General features: G+C 46.2%; 1 protein-coding gene across 6 annotated transcripts in view; it reads right to left on the reverse strand.

The window, feature by feature from the left end:
• Pli (E3 ubiquitin-protein ligase pellino) overlaps positions 1-18,883 on the reverse strand; it is a 154,142-nt gene that overhangs the window by 102,960 nt on the left and 32,299 nt on the right. Inside the window, exon 1 of one of the 6 annotated variants that reach the window (XM_045757675.2) lies at positions 198-297. The exons of 2 other annotated variants lie outside the window; for them this stretch is intronic. The gene's annotated coding sequence lies outside the window, so the exon portion shown is untranslated. Of the gene's footprint in view, positions 1-197; positions 298-18,883 lie in introns of those variants that run through there. 3 more of the 6 variants (XM_045757677.2, XM_069310396.1, XM_069310397.1) reach the window with 3 other exon arrangements.

Consider the following 18,883-nt stretch of genomic DNA (forward strand, 5'->3'; position numbering starts at 1 on the left):
GGTCCACGCGGGAGAGCAGCAGCTGTGGTGGGAGCATAACAAGAGCCGCGTGCTGCTCCTGGCTTCACCGCCTTTGTAATCAATAGTTACTATAATAAACATTCCACGCTCATCACTCCCACACACACACACACGTCCACCAGTTCCATAGACTAATAATGGACACGTTCATAATGTGCTCGACACAGCACTCTTACTCAGAAATGTTGACTGGATAAGCCACGCGGGCACACAACTCTCAGTGACGGCGCAACGTCCACTCCCCACCGAGTCTAAACGCGCACTAACTGGTTGGTGCTCCAGCAGCCTGGTGGTTGACGCGGCGTGAACCTTCCTACACAACTTGCTCCTACCAGCCCACCACACCGGCACGGAGCCCTACTCTTAACACACACCAGTACGTGTACCACACACCAGTACCACCTGGCCACCAGGATACCCGTGGTCCACACACTGCCGGCCAAATACAAGCACCAAGTACAACAACAAGTGGTGTAGTGGTAAGACGTTCGCCTGGTGTTTCGCGAACGCTTTGTCCTGGGGTTCGTATCCTGGCCGGGGACGAATTACTGGGCGTCAATCCTTAACTGTAGCCTCTGTTTAAGGGGCCAAGAGAATCTAATATGCCAAAAATGAAAACTGGTTCGATTTCGATTTCAATCAAACTTTTTTGACGAGTTGTATATGAAAAGGGTTTCATCTGGTCCAAGTCTCACCATCGTAGCATAAATAGGAAGGGAGGAAAAAATATTGAAGTAGGTGTCAAAATTTTTCAAAAATGGTCAAAAATGATTATCAAACACAAGTGTCAACTGAAATCATGTCTATGACTCTCAGCTAGCACAATATCATATATTTAAAAACAATTAGTTTTATTAACCAAAAAAGTTAAAAAAAAAATTGTTTTTTTTTTCTTTTTTCAATTTTTTCTTATTTCTTTATTGGACGATTTGCATGAAACTTATACACCTGACGGCACGTAAACTTATCTGTAAGGGTGCCAAGGGGGCCAGGAAATTGGTTGATGTCAACCTCAGCCACAGATGGCAGCACCTTAGACTTTATTTTTTACTTAATTATGTCACGTAACATAAACGTTCATATAACTTTCATTTTTTATTCAATTTACATGAAACTTACACCTTATATGAAGAAAGTATGTCTTTAAAATCTGTAGTCATTGTTTTTTTTCCTAAGTTCATTTATTGATTTTATAATAGCAATAAACATGTTACATTTGCATATATTTTTTTTTTTTGGGGGGGGGGAATTTTGACTATTGTATTAGGAAGACTAAACATGTTTTGGAAAATCCCTGACTACAGATCCTTTATTGTATGCAAATGTGGCAGAAAAGTGTCAGAATGTTTATATCTGAAACGTGTGGTTGTACATACACACTTGAAAATGTGTAATATTCATTGAAAAAAACAAAAAATATAAATCTCTCTTTCTATTTAGGCTGCAGTACTGAAACTTGGAACAACTGCAGCCCTTTTCCTATACAACTAGTCATAAAATATTGGTTGACATTGAACAACTTTTAGTAAACTAATCTCTTGGGCCCCTTAAACAACAATAAAATAAATACCTAGTTGTTAAACGATTTGGTGGGTCGTATTCCAGTCATTATATCCAGGGGATATAATGACTGGGAATATTGGGATTATTGGGATTAAGGACCTGCCCGAAACGCTATGCGTGCTGGTGGCTGTACAAGAATGTAACAACTCTTGTATATATAATAAACAAAAAATAAACAAAATAAAAAAAATCAAATCAAATAAAATACAAAAGCCTAACGTGGTGAGAGACATCAGGTGCATAATAAGTGCTATGTTGACAACCAGCGTCCATGAAGGGTGGTGACCACTGGTGACCAGACGCCCTTCACGTCGGCCAACCTTGGTTGACCTGGTCCCTCCAGGTCCGAGGGCGCCAACATGGTCGTCACCTTCCAAGAAGTGAGAGAGAATACTGTGTAGCGCGGGGGACACCGCCACCGCCCGCTCACCCCACCAAACATCTGCCATACGGACACCAAGTGTCTGCTGCCTCACGCTTTACCACGCCATTGTCCCTCATATAAAACATTCTTCATATACTTTAAAAGTCAGATGGAAATACAATTTATGAATGACAAAGCCTGGGGGGTGGGACTTGACGGCTAAGTGGACAGCGCTTAGGATTCGTAGTCCTAAGGTCCCGGGTTCGATCCCCGGCGGAGGCGGAAATAAATAGGCAGAGTTTCTTTCACCCTGATGTACCTGTTCACCAGTATGCAAATCTGAGAGTTAGACAGCTACTACGGGCTGCTTTCCTGGCGTTGTGTAACAAAAAGGAGACCTGGTCGAGGACCGGGCCGCGGGGAGGCTAGGCCACGAAATCATCTCCAGATAACCTCAAGATAAGAAGCCACCACCGTCCATATATACCTCCAATGATCATGTAACTACTCACCCAAGTCATAATTATGCCCGCCTTCATTTATATTGGCTGCTGTAGTATACACACACACACGAGGATCATCAGTACTGTGTAGTGGAGTCATTCACAGATGAGTAACTCCAGGAGGGTTAAGGTGGTGATGTTGGCGTATACTTCCCCCGGGGGCACACTGGCCTGCATCACCTGGGCACGCCGGCCTGGACGCTGGCCTGGACGCTGGCCTGGACGCTGGCCTGGACGCCGGCCTGGACGCCGGCCTGGACGCCGGCCTGGACGCTGGCCTGGACGCTGGCCTGGACGCCGGCCTGGACGCCGGCCTGGACGCCGGCCTGGACGCCGACCTGGACGCCGGCCTGGACGCCGGCCTGGACGCCGGCCTGGACGCCGGCCTGGACGCCGGGTTTTGTCCACTGCTTCCTTGCAACACCCCCCCCCCCCCCGCTGGTGAACAATCACTTCCGGTGCCACCTGCAGGGATACCCTCAGAGAACACCACCTCTCATCACAATCTGCTTTCTCCTATCGCTTAATATTTTTGTATATTAGTCCGTAAGAGGCCTCAAGACAGGCTGACATATCCACACTACCAGAGCTGGGAGTACAAGTCCAGAACGCCTGACCAACACATTCTCCTGTTGAGAGAGTACGGTTTGTACATATATAGACAGAAGGGACAATTACATAAACGAATTTGGCACTATCCAATACAGTTCTGCACAAATAAAGCTAAAAAAAAATCAAAATATCCCTAGGCCTAGTATAGCATATATATATATATATGTACTATATTATCCATCAGAGTCGGTATATCAGGCCTAGGTCGATTAGGTTTTATTAGGAACATAAATATAAAACCTTTTCCATTTAGTCCAAAATTCAATAGTACCAAATTTTACATATTAATTGTCCACAAGGTCAATATATGTACGACGGTGGACGTGGTTACTGTAAGCACTCAACAGGAAGACGGCCTGGCCAGGCTCTAGTTCTTGGTCGCTGGAGAGGTCACACCTCCCACCGGCAGACCTTACTATGGGGGCAGCATTAATTGAAGTCAGTGGTATTCACTACCAGATTCCTGGACTAATTAATGTGAGAGCATGAAGGGTAATGATGGAGAATGATGATGATGCAGGCAAAACAAGCCTAACTAGGCCAGTACACCCCCACATGCGCTTCTCAGGTAATTAACCTCCCCGGTGTTTTATAACTCATTATAGAACACTCCTTATGTGGGCCCCAAGACTGGTGGAGCCTGCAGGCCATCTCTCACCACTGTGGGGTTTCTCCGCCCCGTCCTCCGCTCAGGGACGGAGCATCCGTCCTCACACGCCTCGTGTGGTCGCGGGTGTGAACTAGGCCACAACTACCTGTACCACCAACACTCCCGTCACACGCCACACCTCTCATCATAAAGTTCTCACGGCCGATCAAACCTAAATGCAGAAATATATGTTTTGTGACACTCCCGCGGCGTCTTACAAGTTGCATATTCATGTCAATCACTGTTGAAGGGCGGGAGAGACGAGGGTGAGGGGCGACACCAGCACCAGCAGCAGCAGGGAAGATAACTTGACCAACAGGAATCTCAACCCTCCCCGTCCCTGAACTCCCACACTGTGGCCTCGCGCGTCTCCTCACCTAAACCACTTGCACTTATTAAGTAATAACAATCGAGCTCTCAGACTTACGGGCTCACCATAGCCCGTGCTACTGGAACTTTTTGTTCTGAGTAGCTGAATCTAAAACAACAACATCGAGCTCTGAGAATTACGGGCTATTCATGCCCGTGCTACCTCTTGGGTGGCTTAATCTTCACCAATCAATCAACTCTCAGACCATTACGGGCTCACTATAGCCCGTGCTAAAGGGAAATTTGGTTCCTAGGAATTGAATCTAAAAACAACATCAGCAGCTCTCAGCGATAACCCACGACTTCCCCCATAGTCTGTCACATGTTGTGCTCGCTATTTCTGCAGCAGAAGGCTGGGAAGGTGTGTTAGATATGAGGGGCACCTGAGCTCTCACACACACACACACACACACATGTACACTGGTGGGACGCGAACAAGGGGACACAGGTTAAAACTGAGTACCCAAATGAGCCACAGAGACGTTAGAAAGAACTTTTTCATTGTCAGAGTAGTTAACGGGTGGAATGCATGTAATGTGTAACATGCATGCATGTGTAACAAAACGGAGGCCTGGTTGAGGTCTGGGCCGCGGGGGCGCTAAGCCCCGAAATCATCTCAAGATCTCAAGATAACCGGTCACGGGATGGGTATAGGGTGCATAATAATTGACTAACGTGAACTACACTAGAGATCAGGTCAAGTGTAGTCATATGAGTGTAACTAGCCAGATGGTGTCCGGTGCCCCCAGCCAGGGCCACGAGGGCCACCACCAGGTGTCAACACAAACACAAAAGAGTAATAACGTACCTCTAGACCATGTCTCCTCTTACAGACACCTTGTTGTCTCAGTTCCGTCTACCTCAACTGCCGTACACAAGTTACAACAATGTACACACACACTCAAGGCTCTCACAACTGTAGATAAAATACAGCCATAAAATACAGTGTTAATATTACAATAGCAAGAATTATATACTTAGCATGTGTAAGGTCCCTGATAGACTATCATGCACCAGTTTTAGTCCTGTATAATGGCAAAAATATTGATAAGACAGGAAAAAATGCAAAAGGAAGCCCTCAACATTATACTTGGCTGTCCAATAACCACCAAAAGTTTTCACTATGCGGAAACAACCCAGCATTCTAGATATAATACTTGAAATCAATCTTATGATGAGGGTAAAGCTTCTACGTCATAAGAAAAGCAACATTGTATCAATTGAAATGTTACACCACATATGCAATGGAACTAGTGAGTCTAAATGGATTCAAAGAACAGTTACTCATATTAAAAATGACGGGACTGTACGAGATATATATATACAGATGAAAGATTACAGCACTTCCTTCCACCCTGGCAGATAGTACCTTTTGACACCCTGACGTCTGCATACCCCACCAAGAAACTCATCACAAACAACCCTCATGTTCAGCTTGCTGGTAAATTAAGCACCCTGAAACACATTCACAATATACAAACTAAAATCATCACCACATAGACCATATACTGTGACGGAGCACTCAATACACAGGGCAGGAAGTGCTGTTATTGTTCATCAGGCTGACAGGTGCACAATTGTGGTCCACTCTCACATTGGCCTGCAGGAACATGATAAAGTTGACGCCTTTGCTAAGACTGCAGTAAATCAAGACAATGTTGAACTGAACCTTCAATAATCAAATAAGTCCCTTAAAAGTGTCATTAGATAAGAACTCTCAGATGAATTTGAAGCAAAACAGAACAAACTGGAACGAGCAGGTCCATTGTTCACCACAGTTAATTGTGTGAAACAAAACATGTGCATGTGACAAGTAACAAAAGTAGGAGCCTGTGATGTTGTCACAGCTGGAGTAAGACTTGGCTACAGGTGTCTCTGGTAGTCTGGCTTGTATAGGGATCAAGATGCAGTAAAGTGTGAGGACAGAGACACACACACAAGATCATTACATCTTAAGACTGTGATCAAATGTAACCATTTAGAGATGAATATAAACTCACGCTGCATGAAATGGCAAACCATCTTATTACTAAGGATAAAATACTTGAAATCCTTGCACTGTCTCCACGTTTCGCTGCCAGTAGATAAATAACATATGACATTAAGGAAGAAGCCATATTCCTTAAGCTCATGCAATGAAGGCTATCAATAATTACCAGCAGCTTTCCTATGACCTTGTAGTACCTCCATAGTTATAACAGTTATGTATTACTCATACATAACTACTATTAATGTATAATAATTAACTGTAAATACATAGCTATTGAAATGGAAGTGTCTGTAACTAGCTTACATTATAATTATACGATGTGCAGAATAGAGGTAATTGTTAATGTATTAATCTCCGTTGAGATTTGATAAGGACCTTTTGTGCTCTCTGTAATCATTTTTGCGCTACGGCTCACATGATGAGCATGAAGTGCACAATAAACTAGCCGCTTCCGGCGTCAACAATCAATCAATCGATCGATATGAAGAGGTTGTTTGGCAGGGCGTGACAGGGTAAGCCTTCACCTTGTCTCAGTGACGGAAGCCCTGCTCTGGTGACACTTGTCACTCACCTGTCAGTCTTGCAGCTTCCTCCCTCCCATCAATCAACCAATCAAACTTCTGACGAATATTCCCAGTATTTATGCCTTAAAAGGCGTGAAGCTTAACTTTTAGTTTGTATTAAAATAAGTTCAGAAAGCTATTTTTTTTAGGTGATACATATGTTTTATAGCGAAACATTGTCAACGCATTATAGTCTGTTTTAAAAGACTAAAGAGTACTGATTGCCATTTGACCCGGCAATTAATTAGGCCTAAAACAAAACATGTAGGCTCGGCAGTTAAATTGAGGATCACTTGAAATCCAAACATATCTTTTCTTACGTTTAAGGGTAAGCTAGTTTAGTTTAGTTCATTATGCACCCCATACCCATCTTGTGGGCGGTAGTGGAAAGTGTTACAGAGGCACATAATGGGCTCAGGGACTGAACCCCACAATTCATTTAGCTAAGCAAGTTACAATCTTGATGAGCTAGTTACAAAATTCAGTATAAGTCGTCACATCAACAATGGGTTCGAGATCGACCTCAAGTACAGGTTCTAAATTAAGCAACTGACATATGTGGAGAGCTAATGTCACAATTGATATGTTTGTCCTGCACACCGCCCCCCATCCAGTGGGCAGCGGTGGATAGGTTACAGCCAGCCTCATAGTGGGTGTGTGGGGGCAGGAGGGGGACATGTCTACACTCACACCACACTTGTGGGGTGTTGTGAGGGCAACACATACACCTGCACCACTATCTCTCACCTTTAACATTGTCTATGTAAACAACTCTTATCTGGTATCAAATGTAACATTCTAAATACATGTATACAACTAGAAGTGTCCCCTGTTTAATGTAATCAGTAGTACACTAACTATCAGCTCCCTGAACGATCCTGCCATTTTTGGTATACAACTGACAACTTCACACATCAAACTCAACATGACAACTGAAGAAAAAAAAATCCTAATATTACTCATCATTAGTAGTGGTAGTAATAGCGTTTGTATAAATGAATAATGTACTTGGAACGTAAACTAAATAATTTAAAAACTAGTAACCATTCCAATTTATTTTCAATTGAATTTGCAGTAAAGGGAAGGAGTGTGGGGGAGGGGGGGGAGGGGAGGAGGAGCAAAAAGTGTGTGAGGTGTGGCTGGTGACGGAGGTAATCACCTTAGATGCAACTGGCAACGATGTGTTTGGTTGGCTTAGAACCGCCGGCCTCTTCTCGCCACAGGACCCTTGAACCAGGAGAACCATAATGCCGCAGACAACCCCATACCATCTTGTGATAGGCCAAAACAAAAGCGGACATGTTCAAGAGACAATTAGACAAGTCCCAGCAAGAGGTGTCGGACCAACCGTGTTCTAATGGATACGTGGGCCTACGGGCCGCTCCAAGCAACAGCCTTTTAGATCAGTTTTTACACGACCAGCCTGGCCCTTGGCCGGTCCCGAAGAAGTTTCGGAACCGACCCCAGATTAACGCGTGTTCTTGAGAATGGAACCTGGTGTCTATTGCAGCAGTCTATTGCATAACACCCAGCAGGCCTGGGTGTTAGTCAGCTGTCACGGGCTGCTTCCTGGGGGTGGAGGCCTGGTCGAGGACCGGGCCGCGGGGACACTAAAAAGCCTCGAAATCATCTCAAGATAACCTCAAGATAACTACTGGTGCAGACAGTGGTGGGGTGGCGGCATATATGTGGGTGCGTATGGGTATTGTCTGCAGGTCTTCATACCACACATGCAAGCTGAAGTGTGAAAGATCTCGTGTTTGTCGTCTGAAACGGCTATATCTTTCATGACCAAAAACTGCATGCAACTTGTGTCAGGACAGCTGCACGTGTCAAGCGACAGCACACCCAACATGATCAGACATTTATGGAAGCAGAGAAGTAGACAGGCAGACATGGAAGCAAGCAGACAGGGAAGCAAGGAGGCAAGAAAGCAGGAACAGTACACAAACAAACACGTACACACGCATGACCCCATTTTATAAAGATTTAACCGGAAATGAAGGCAAGAGAGAGAGAGAGAGAACCTTATGACAATGTCACCTATACCTAGAGGCGGATGGTGAACGACAGTGTTGGTTGTCCAGCACAGTGAGCTACGTCACCAAGGCTTCCAAGTCACTCCTCCAAACCCCGCCACCGATTGACTGACAGTTGAGAGGCGGGTCGGAAGAGCAGAGCTCAACCACCGCAAGCACAACTAGGTGAATACATCACTCTGTGTGTGAATAATTCACCATTTGTCATCACATTACATTTGGTAGGCACCTTCACTTGTGGCTTTATATCTCCTAAGATGATGCGCCCATCACTAAGGAAGGTGTCGTGTTGACACCCATCCCTAAGGAAGGTGTCGTGTTGACACCCATCACTAAGGAAGGTGCCGTGTTGACACCCATCACTAAGGAAGGTGCCGTGTTGACACCCATCACTAAGGAAGGTGCCGTGTTGACACCCATCACTAAGGAAGGTGTCGTGTTGACACCCATCACTAACAAGGTGTCGTGTTGACACCCATCACTAAGCAAGGTGTCGTGTTGACACCCATCACTAAGCAAGGTGTCGTGTTGACACCCATCACTAAGGAAGGTGTCGTGTTGACACCCATCACTAAGCAAGGTGTCGTGTTGACACCCATCACTAAGGAAGGTGTCGTGTTGACACCCATCACTAAGGAAGGTGTCGTGTTGACACCCATCACTAAGGAAGGTGTCGTGTTGACACCCATCACTAAGCAAGGTGCCGTGTTGACACCCATCACTAAGGAAGGTGCCGTGTTGACACCCATCACTAAGGAAGGTGCCGTGTTGACACCCATCACTAAGCAAGGTGTCGTGTTGACACCCATCACTAAGCAAGGTGCCGTGTTGACACCCATCACTAAGGAAGGTGTCGTGTTGACACCCATCACTAAGGAAGGTGCCGTGTTGACACCCATCACTAAGGAAGGTGTCGTGTTGACACCCATCACTAAGCAAGGTGTCGTGTTGACACCCATCACTAAGGAAGGTGCCGTGTTGACACCCATCACTAAGCAAGGTGTCGTGTTGACACCCATCACTAAGCAACGTGCCGTGTTGACACCCATCACTAAGGAAGGTGTCGTGTTGACACCCATCACTAAGGAAGGTGCCGTGTTGACACCCATCACTAAGGAAGGTGTCGTGTTGACACCCATCACTAAGCAAGGTGTCGTGTTGACACCCATCACTAAGCAAGGTGTCGTGTTGACACCCATCACTAAGCAAGGTGTCGTGTTGACACCCATCACTAAGCAAGGTGTCATGTTGACACCCATCACTAAGGAAGGTGCCTGACCCACTTTACTCACCAAATTCCCTCTTAGAGTGACCATCTTTCACCGCACGACTCACCGTTTCCAATGTATTCACTTTAACCTTTCTGTTTTTACTCTTTATTACGGTTTCACTCTCGACCCACTTTCTTGCAGCGGATTAAGAGGACAAACGGAGGTGATGTAACTCTTAAGAGGGCGGGAGGGAGGTGCTGGGGTAAGGCGTTGAGTAACTTAACACCAACCTTTATTTTACCAGTTGACAGACCAGATATGCCGGGGATCTTAGCCAAGTATCCAACATTTGCTTACTGTAGGTGCAGTCTGCACGTGACTGTAAACCTGCCGCCCAGTTGGCTGAGTGTGGAGCAAGACTAGTAACTGTGTCACTCACCATACACAAGTGACAGGATGAACAACCCAGCGGGTTTTCTTCCTATTGGGGAGTGTTGTACATGCTGCTATGGCGGTGTGTCCACTCACAGGATGAGTGGCGCTGCCCAATAAACTCGCCCCTCGGGGCAAAATTTAATTTTTTTTTTAAATTTATACATGTAAAGTGCCTTCTATAGTCACTATTGTGAGGCTATTGTTGAATCACTTCGTCATATAAAAAGATTATTGATGTGCATATGTATTTGTGTAAATGACTGAATATGTACCCCCTTGTATATATGTAACATTAACAATTGTATACCTAGCTTCAAAAGATTGACACTTGTTTAGCTAAACGAACTATGGGGTTCAGTTACTGAACCCATTATGTGCCTCTGTAACCCATTCCACCACCGCCCACAGGATGGGTATGGGGTGCATAATAATGAAAGAAATTGAATGTAAATAAGAGACGAGAGAAACAACAGTGGAGGAAGGGGGGGGGGTATAGAGGTCAGGAATTGGAGGAGGAGAGATGGAGGAAGAGTAAAAATGTAGCAAAAGGTAAATCTTTGTAATAAAAAATAATGTTGAGACAATGTACAAGACCCCGGGTCAATCACCCCCCCCCCTCCCTGTACCCACTTTCTTCAATATCTTGACTATTTATGCCGCCTGACTGTGTCCCCCTCCCCCCCCCCTCTCCCTCTCTCTCTCTCTCTCTCTCTCTCTCTCTCTCTCTCTCTCTCTCTCTCTCTCTCTCTCTCTCTCTCTCTCTCTCACAGTAAGGACCATATATGAGAGGAGTGGTAGTTGCGTAGCTCTACGGGCGTGCGTCTGCATGCCTTCCCTCATATGTGCGTGCGCGCGCCTGCCTGCCTGTATTTACTATCTGTATCTGCAGAATCCAGGTATTAGCTCTTGGACCCCGCCTTTCTAATCCACTTTTTTCTACATATATTTCTTACACACACACACACACACACACACATCCCCAGGAAGCAGTTGTCTAATTCCCAGGTACCTATTTCCTGCTAGGTGAACAAGGGCATCAGGATGAAAAAACTCTGCCCATTTTGTTTCTGCCTCTGCTGGGGATCGAACCAGAGCCCTTTGGACTACGACCCCCCCCCCCCGAGCGATGTCCACTCAGCCACGAGGACCCCACATGAAGCGAAGACCCAATTGTTCAAGCCCACACCAGATACAGCGCTGTACTCACCTAGTTGTGCTTGCGGGGGTTGAGCTCTGGCTCTTTGGTCCCGCCTCTCAACCGAATAAGTGTCTGTGTCTGAACGGCTGTGCACGTGTCTGCGTATAAACGGCTGTGCACGTGTCTGTGAGCTTCCGCACGTGCGGCCGTGCGTGCCCACTAATGATAAAACAAGATGGCGGACAGTTTAGGAGTGCGTGCTGTGAACGCATTACACCACCCACTTGTCCCACGGAGTACAACAACATTGGCACCTTAAGCCCAATGTTGGGTGTTTGTCAAGACTGTACCGTCACAGTGAGCACTGTACCCAGTCGCAGTGAGCACTGTACCCAGTCGCAGTGAGCACTGTACCCAGTCGCAGTGAGCACTGTACCCAGTCACAGTGAACACCGTACCCAGTCACAGTGAACACCGTACCCGGTCACAGTGAGCACTGTACCCAGTCACAGTGAACACCGTACCCACAGTGAGCACCGTACCCAGTCATAGTGAGCACCGTACCCACAGTGAGCACTGTACCCAGTCACGGTGAACATCGTACCCACAGTGAGCACCGTACCCAGTCATAGTGAGCACCGTACCCACAGTGAGCACTGTACCCAGTCACGGTGAACACCGTACCCACAGTGAGCACCGTACCCACAGTGAGCACTGTACCCACAGTGAGCACTGTACACAAGCAAGACAGCTCCTATTAATACCCAACTCCCACCACTCCTGCACTTGCCTCCCAGGCCGCTCTCTCCAGCGTCCCCAACGTCAAGAAACGACCGTGCTAAAGTGCCCTGTTCCTAACCTACCAGAGGACCCACCCACAGAAAATGCTGAATAAGACGGTGTTAGGAGCGGGGTCCTCCACTTGCAACTGTGCCCCAACCCTGACTTTACTCCACTTATACTAATCTTGTGTTTCCTGTGTGATAACGAGGCCAGGATCAGGCTCAGAGCCTGTAATGCCACACTCCTCCACCTATCCTCGTCCCACCATATCAATACCCTTACTGACGATACACATATTATAAGGTAGAGGCTTGAGACGACGAGGGTGGGCGGGCCGGCGACGAGGGTGGGCGGGCCGGCGACGAGGGTGGGCGGGCCGGCGACGAGGCCGGGCGGGCCGGCGACGAGGCCGGGCGGGCCGGCGACGAGGCTGGTGGTGGCAGGACCTGCCCGTCTGTACCTCTGTGGGGAAACTTCCCTAACACCGGACACACACGCGTTCTCACTCTCACACGCACGAACGCACGCACACAGAAGAGTAAGGGGAGACATGACCACTACCTACAAAATTCTCAGAGGAACTGACAGGGCAGATAAACTGTTTAACACGGGTGGTACACGAACAAGGGGACACAGGTGGAAACTAAGTACCCAAATGAGTCACAGAGACGTCAGAAAGAGTTTTTTCAGTGTCAGAGTAGTTAACAGATGGAATGCGTTAGGCAGTGATGTGGTGGAGGCTGACTCCATACACAGTTTCAAATGTAGATATGATAGAGCCCAGTAGGCTCAGGCGTCTGTACACCAGTTGATTGACAGTCGAGAGGCGGGACCAGAGAGCCAGAACTCAACCCCCGCAAGCACAACTAGATGAGTACACACACACACACAGTAGGATAGTGTACAGAGCCCAGTAAACTCAGGAATCTGTACACCAGTTGATTGACAGTTGAGAGGCGGGGTGGGCGGGGAAGAGAGTGAGACACACTTCAATAGCCCCTTTGAACCCAAGTCTTAGTTAATGCAAAACAAAATAGAGGCGGGGGTTGCGAGGGAGGGAATTAACAGGAGAAAGCGCCAAGCCGTAACGACTATATAGCACTTGGAAGGGGTCAGGACATGACTCCTTAGACTTAACTTAACTTTAGCGAGGGAGTGAAATGTTGAGCGTGGAGGGAGAGGAGAGAGAAGGCAGACGCTCCAGCGGGCTGGAGGCACACACACACACAGCCTCGGGTGGCAGAGGAGAGGTAAGAGTGGCCAAGGTCGCCCGGTAACACTCGTCCTTCACCCAACACAAGTCCTCATACTAACCTCAAACTGTAGTAACTTAAGCTGGGCCCCAAGTGGCTTCTTACACCACTAAAAAACACACTCACGCGCGCATATAGGTTGATGTCACACTAAGCCCCCCCCCCCCTCTCTCTCTCTCTCTCTCTCTCTCTCTCTCTCTCTCTCTCTCTCTCTCTCTCTCTCTCCCTTTCTCTCTATCTCTCTCTCTCCCTTTCTCTCTATCTCTCTCTCTCCCTTTCTCTCTATCTCTCTCCCCCCCTTTCTCTCTATCTCTCTCCCCCCCTTTCTCTCTCTCCCTTTCTATCTCTCTCTATCTCTCTCTCTCTCTATCTCTCTCTCCCTTTCTATCTCTCTCTCTCTCTCTCTCTCTCTCTCTCTCTCTCTCTCTCTCTCTCTCTCTCTCTCTCTCTCTCTCTCTCTCTCTCTCTCTCTCTCTCTCCCATTTCTCTCTACCTCTCTCCTTCTCTCCCCCCCCCTCTCTCTCTCTCCCAAGCCCACATCAAACGTTTACCATCACCAGTTGCCAACATCAAACTGTCTTTAGAAATCAGAATAAAGTCCCTATATATATAAGGCCCAACTTACCAACTCATTTAAGGCAAAAACCCACATGAACACAATAACATAGACAGCATATGGCTAAACTGGCAAACATCCCGATAATCTCCAGACAAGATTATAGAGTCACACTCAGTCTAGACACAAGAGCATTCTGGATGATGAAAACATCTTATATAAGACTCACTGGAATATTCCGTTTCGACATGGCGCCCCACTTGAAAAATTGCAAACATGGAGGCCTGGTCGACGACCGGGCCGCGGGGACGCTAAGCCCCGGAAGCACCTCAAGGTAACCTCAAGGTATGGAAGAAACGTCGCTTCAGAGGCGAGAGAAATAAGAACATAAGAACAAAGGTAACTGTAGAAGGCCTATTGGCCCATACGAGGCAGCTCCTATTCTATAACCACCCAATCCCACTCATATACTTGTCCAACCCACGCTTGAAACAATCGAGGGACACCACCTCCACCACGTTACGCGGCAATTGGTTCCACAAATCAACAACCCTGTTACTAAAACAAGTATTTACCCGAGTCTTTCCTAAATCTAATAAACGGGAAAGGAGCCCAGGAGCTGGAGCTCACCTCACTGAAGGGTGGTTACCTTATACAAGGTTCTAAATCCCATTATCAATAGTCGACACAGAATCATTGTTCAAAGTGAAGAGACAAATAACTCCGAGATCACAGGCAACTTGTTCAGCGTAAACTGATAACTTGTACAAACATTGTATGGGTTACATGAAGGGGTTTACACTAACACATGGGTTACATGAAGGAGTTTACACTAGCACATGGGTTACACGAAGGAGTTTACACTAGCACATGGGTTACACGAAGGAGTTTACACTAACACATGGGTTACATGAAGGGGTTTACACTAACACATGGGTTACATGAAGGAGTTTACACTAGCACATGGGTTACACGAAGGAGTTTACACTAACACATGGGTTACATGAAGGAGTTTATACTAACACATGGGTTACATGATGGGGTTTACACTAACACATGGATTACATGAAGGAGTTTATACTAACATATGGGTTACATGAAGGGGTTTATACTAACACATGGGTTACATGAAGGTGTTAACACTAACACATGGGTTACATGATGGGGTTTACACTAACACATGGGTTACATGAAGGGGTTTACACTAACACATGGGTTACATGAAGTGGTTTACACTAACACATGGGTTACATGAAGGTGTTAACACTAACAAATGGGTTACATGAAGTGGTTTACACTAACATTTGGGTTACATGAAGGTGTTAACACTAACACATGGGTTACATGAAGTGGTTTACACTAACACATGGGTTACATGAAGTGTTTTACGCTAACACATGGGTTACATGAAGGAGGGTTTACATGAAGGGGTTTACACTAACACATGGGTTACATGAAGGGATTTACACTAACACATGGGTTACATGAAGAGGTTTACGCTAACACATGGGTTACATGAAGGAGTTTACACTAGCACATGGGTTACACGATGGAGTTTACACTAACACATGGGTTACATGAAGGAGTTTATACTAACACATGGGTTACATGATGGGGTTTACACTAACACATGGATTACATGAAGGAGTTTATACTAACATATGGGTTACATGAAGGGGTTTATACTAACACATGGGTTACATGAAGGTGTTAACACTAACACATGGGTTACATGATGGGGTTTACACTAACACATGGGTTACATGAAGGGGTTTACACTAACACATGGGTTACATGAAGTGGTTTACACTAACACATGGGTTACATGAAGGTGTTAACACTAACAAATGGGTTACATGAAGTGGTTTACACTAACATTTGGGTTACATGAAGGTGTTAACACTAACACATGGGTTACATGAAGTGGTTTACACTAACACATGGGTTACATGAAGTGTTTTACGCTAACACATGGGTTACATGAAGGAGGGTTTACATGAAGGGGTTTACACTAACACATGGGTTACATGAAGGGATTTACACTAACACATGGGTTACATGAAGAGGTTTACGCTAACACATGGGTTACATGAAGGAGGGTTTACATGAAGGGGGTTTACACTAACACATGGGTTACACGAAGGGGTGTACACTAACACATGGGTTACATGAAGGAGTTTACACTAACACATGGGTTACATGAAGGGGTTTACACTAACACATGGGTTACATGAAGGGGTTTACGCTAACACATGGGTTACATGAAGGGATTTACACTAACACATGGGTTACATGAAGGAGTTTACACTAATACATGGGTTACATGAAGGGGTTTACACTAACACATGGGTTACATGAAGGGGTTTACACTAACACATGGGTTACATGAAGGGGTTTACGCTAACACATGGGTTACATGAAGGGATTTACACTAACACATGGGTTACATGAAGGAGTTTACACTAATACATGGGTTACATGAAGGGGTTTACACTAACACATGGGTTACACGAAGGGGTTTACACTAACACATGGGTTACATGAAGGGGTTTACGCTAACACATGGGTTACATGAAGGGATTTACACTAACACATGGGTTACATGAAGGAGTTTACACTAATACATGGGTTACATGAAGGGGTTTACACTAACACATGGGTTACACGAAGGGGTTTACACTAACACATGGGTTACATGAAGGAGTTTACACTAACACTGTAGCACCGTAAAGGTGTTTGGTTTAGTTTTATTTAATACATACATAGAGATACATGAGTCAGAGACAAGGATTTGAGAGGCGCCAGTTTGTCGGCCTGAAACTCACACCTCTAAGCGTTAATGACCTCAAGTTGACCTGAGGTCAGCCATGCGAATTTCACCTTGCTTCCGCTAATCTGATAATTGTAGCCGGGTAGGTCCGTCCAACATACCGACGTCTAGGTGTGGCTTGGTAGAGTGCCTGAGGCTATCTACTTGTGGGCGGAGTTAGCTAGTAGGTTTCCCAATATATACTGAGAGAGCCATTTCCCCCACCCCCCGTTACAACACATGGGTTACATGAAGGAGTTTACGCTAACTCTACACACAATTGTAAACCTCAAAGTAATTGAGTAATTTACAGTCTCCGTGGTGTAGTGGTAAGACACTCGCCTGGCGTTCCACGAGCGCTATGTCATGGGTTCGTATCCTGGCCGGGGAGGATTTACTGGGCGCAATTCCTTAACTGTAGCCTCTGTTTAACGCAACAGTAAAATGTGTACTTGGATGAAAAACGATTCTTCGCGGCAGGGGATCGTATTCCAGGGACCTGCCCGAAACGCTACGCGTACTAGTGGCTGTACAAGAATGTAACAACTCTTGTATATATCTCAAAAAAAAAAAAAAAAAAAAAAATTTAGCAAACGAGATACTTATTGCATGAAACTAGAGAATGGTTAACGAGGAAGACCCCGACATTAACACCAGCTGGAGGGTCCTGGCGGTACAGTCCGGTTCCTTCTCCACACACAATCTAGAATTCAGAGTTCGAATCCCGGGCGGGACAGAAATGGTTGGGCACATTTCCTTTTCACCTAATGCCCATGTTCACCCAGCAGTAAGATACTCAAGTTGCATCCTGGGTCAGTAATTCGACCCTGGGAAGGAACGTCGATATAAGCCTAACGTATATCAATACACTCTGGCTTCCTGTCCCCCGACACAATGAATTATTATTAAATTTATAATCAAACCTGATACAACATTTTTTGTAATTATAATAGTATTATTATAATTACTACATGAGGGAGTGGAGTATACCACAAATGACATAGGTATAGTGGTTATATAACAGCATAAGAATAAAGGTAACTGCAGAAGGCCTGTTGGCCCATACGAGGCAGCTCCTATTTATAACCACCCAATCTCATTCATATATAATGTCTAAGCTACGCTTGAAACAATCAAGGGGTCCTACTTCTATTACGTTATGTTAATGCTCCCGTAGTGTGGCGTGGAGGCGTGGCCGCGTTACTGGCCTCGTGTGTGTGTGTGTGTGTGTGTGTGTGTGTGTGTGTGTGTGTGTGTGTGTGTGTGTGTGTGTGTGTGTGTGTGTGTGTGTGTGTGTTTGTTTGTTTTGGTGAGGGGGGCTGATACCAGGTGAGGGGGGGGAGCCAAGCCACGAGGCCGGGCTGGGGAGAGGTCACCCAGGTTAAGCCACACACCCGCAGGTCACCCAGTTTAAGCCACACACCCGCAGGCCACCAAGGTTAAGCCACACACCCGCAGGTCACCCAGGTTAAGCCACACACCCGCAGGCCACCAAGGTTAAGCCACACACCCGCAGGTCACCCAGGTTAAGCCACACACCCGCAGGCCACCAAGGTTAAGCCACACACCTGCAGGCCACCTTGGCGTTGTCTCATTAGCGCCAAACTAAACTCTTAAGATCAGTCAGTTAACCCAAATAGTTTAACAATGTTGTTCTTGACGTAACGGGTGTTGACGTTAAACTAAAAAGCTAATATTACATCCCAACATTATATTCCTCTCTGAAACACGGAGAAATAGATCAGATACCAAAACAATAGATCAATAGATTTTATACACTAATCACGATAGGATGGTTACCTTGAGGTTACCTTGGTGATTCCGGGGCTCAGCGACCCCACGGCCTGGTCGTCGATCAGGCCTCCTCGTTGCTGGACTGGTCAACCAGGCTGTTGGACGTATGAGTCACAGCCTGGTTAATCAGGTATCCTTTGAAGATGTCTGTCAAGTTCTGTCTTGAACACTGCGAGAGGTCGGCCAGTCATGTGCTATATGTGTGGCGGAAGCGTGTTGAACAGTGTCGGG

This window comes from Procambarus clarkii, chromosome 67, assembly GCF_040958095.1.
Source record: "Procambarus clarkii isolate CNS0578487 chromosome 67, FALCON_Pclarkii_2.0, whole genome shotgun sequence".
NCBI classification, from domain to species: domain Eukaryota; kingdom Metazoa; phylum Arthropoda; class Malacostraca; order Decapoda; family Cambaridae; genus Procambarus; species Procambarus clarkii.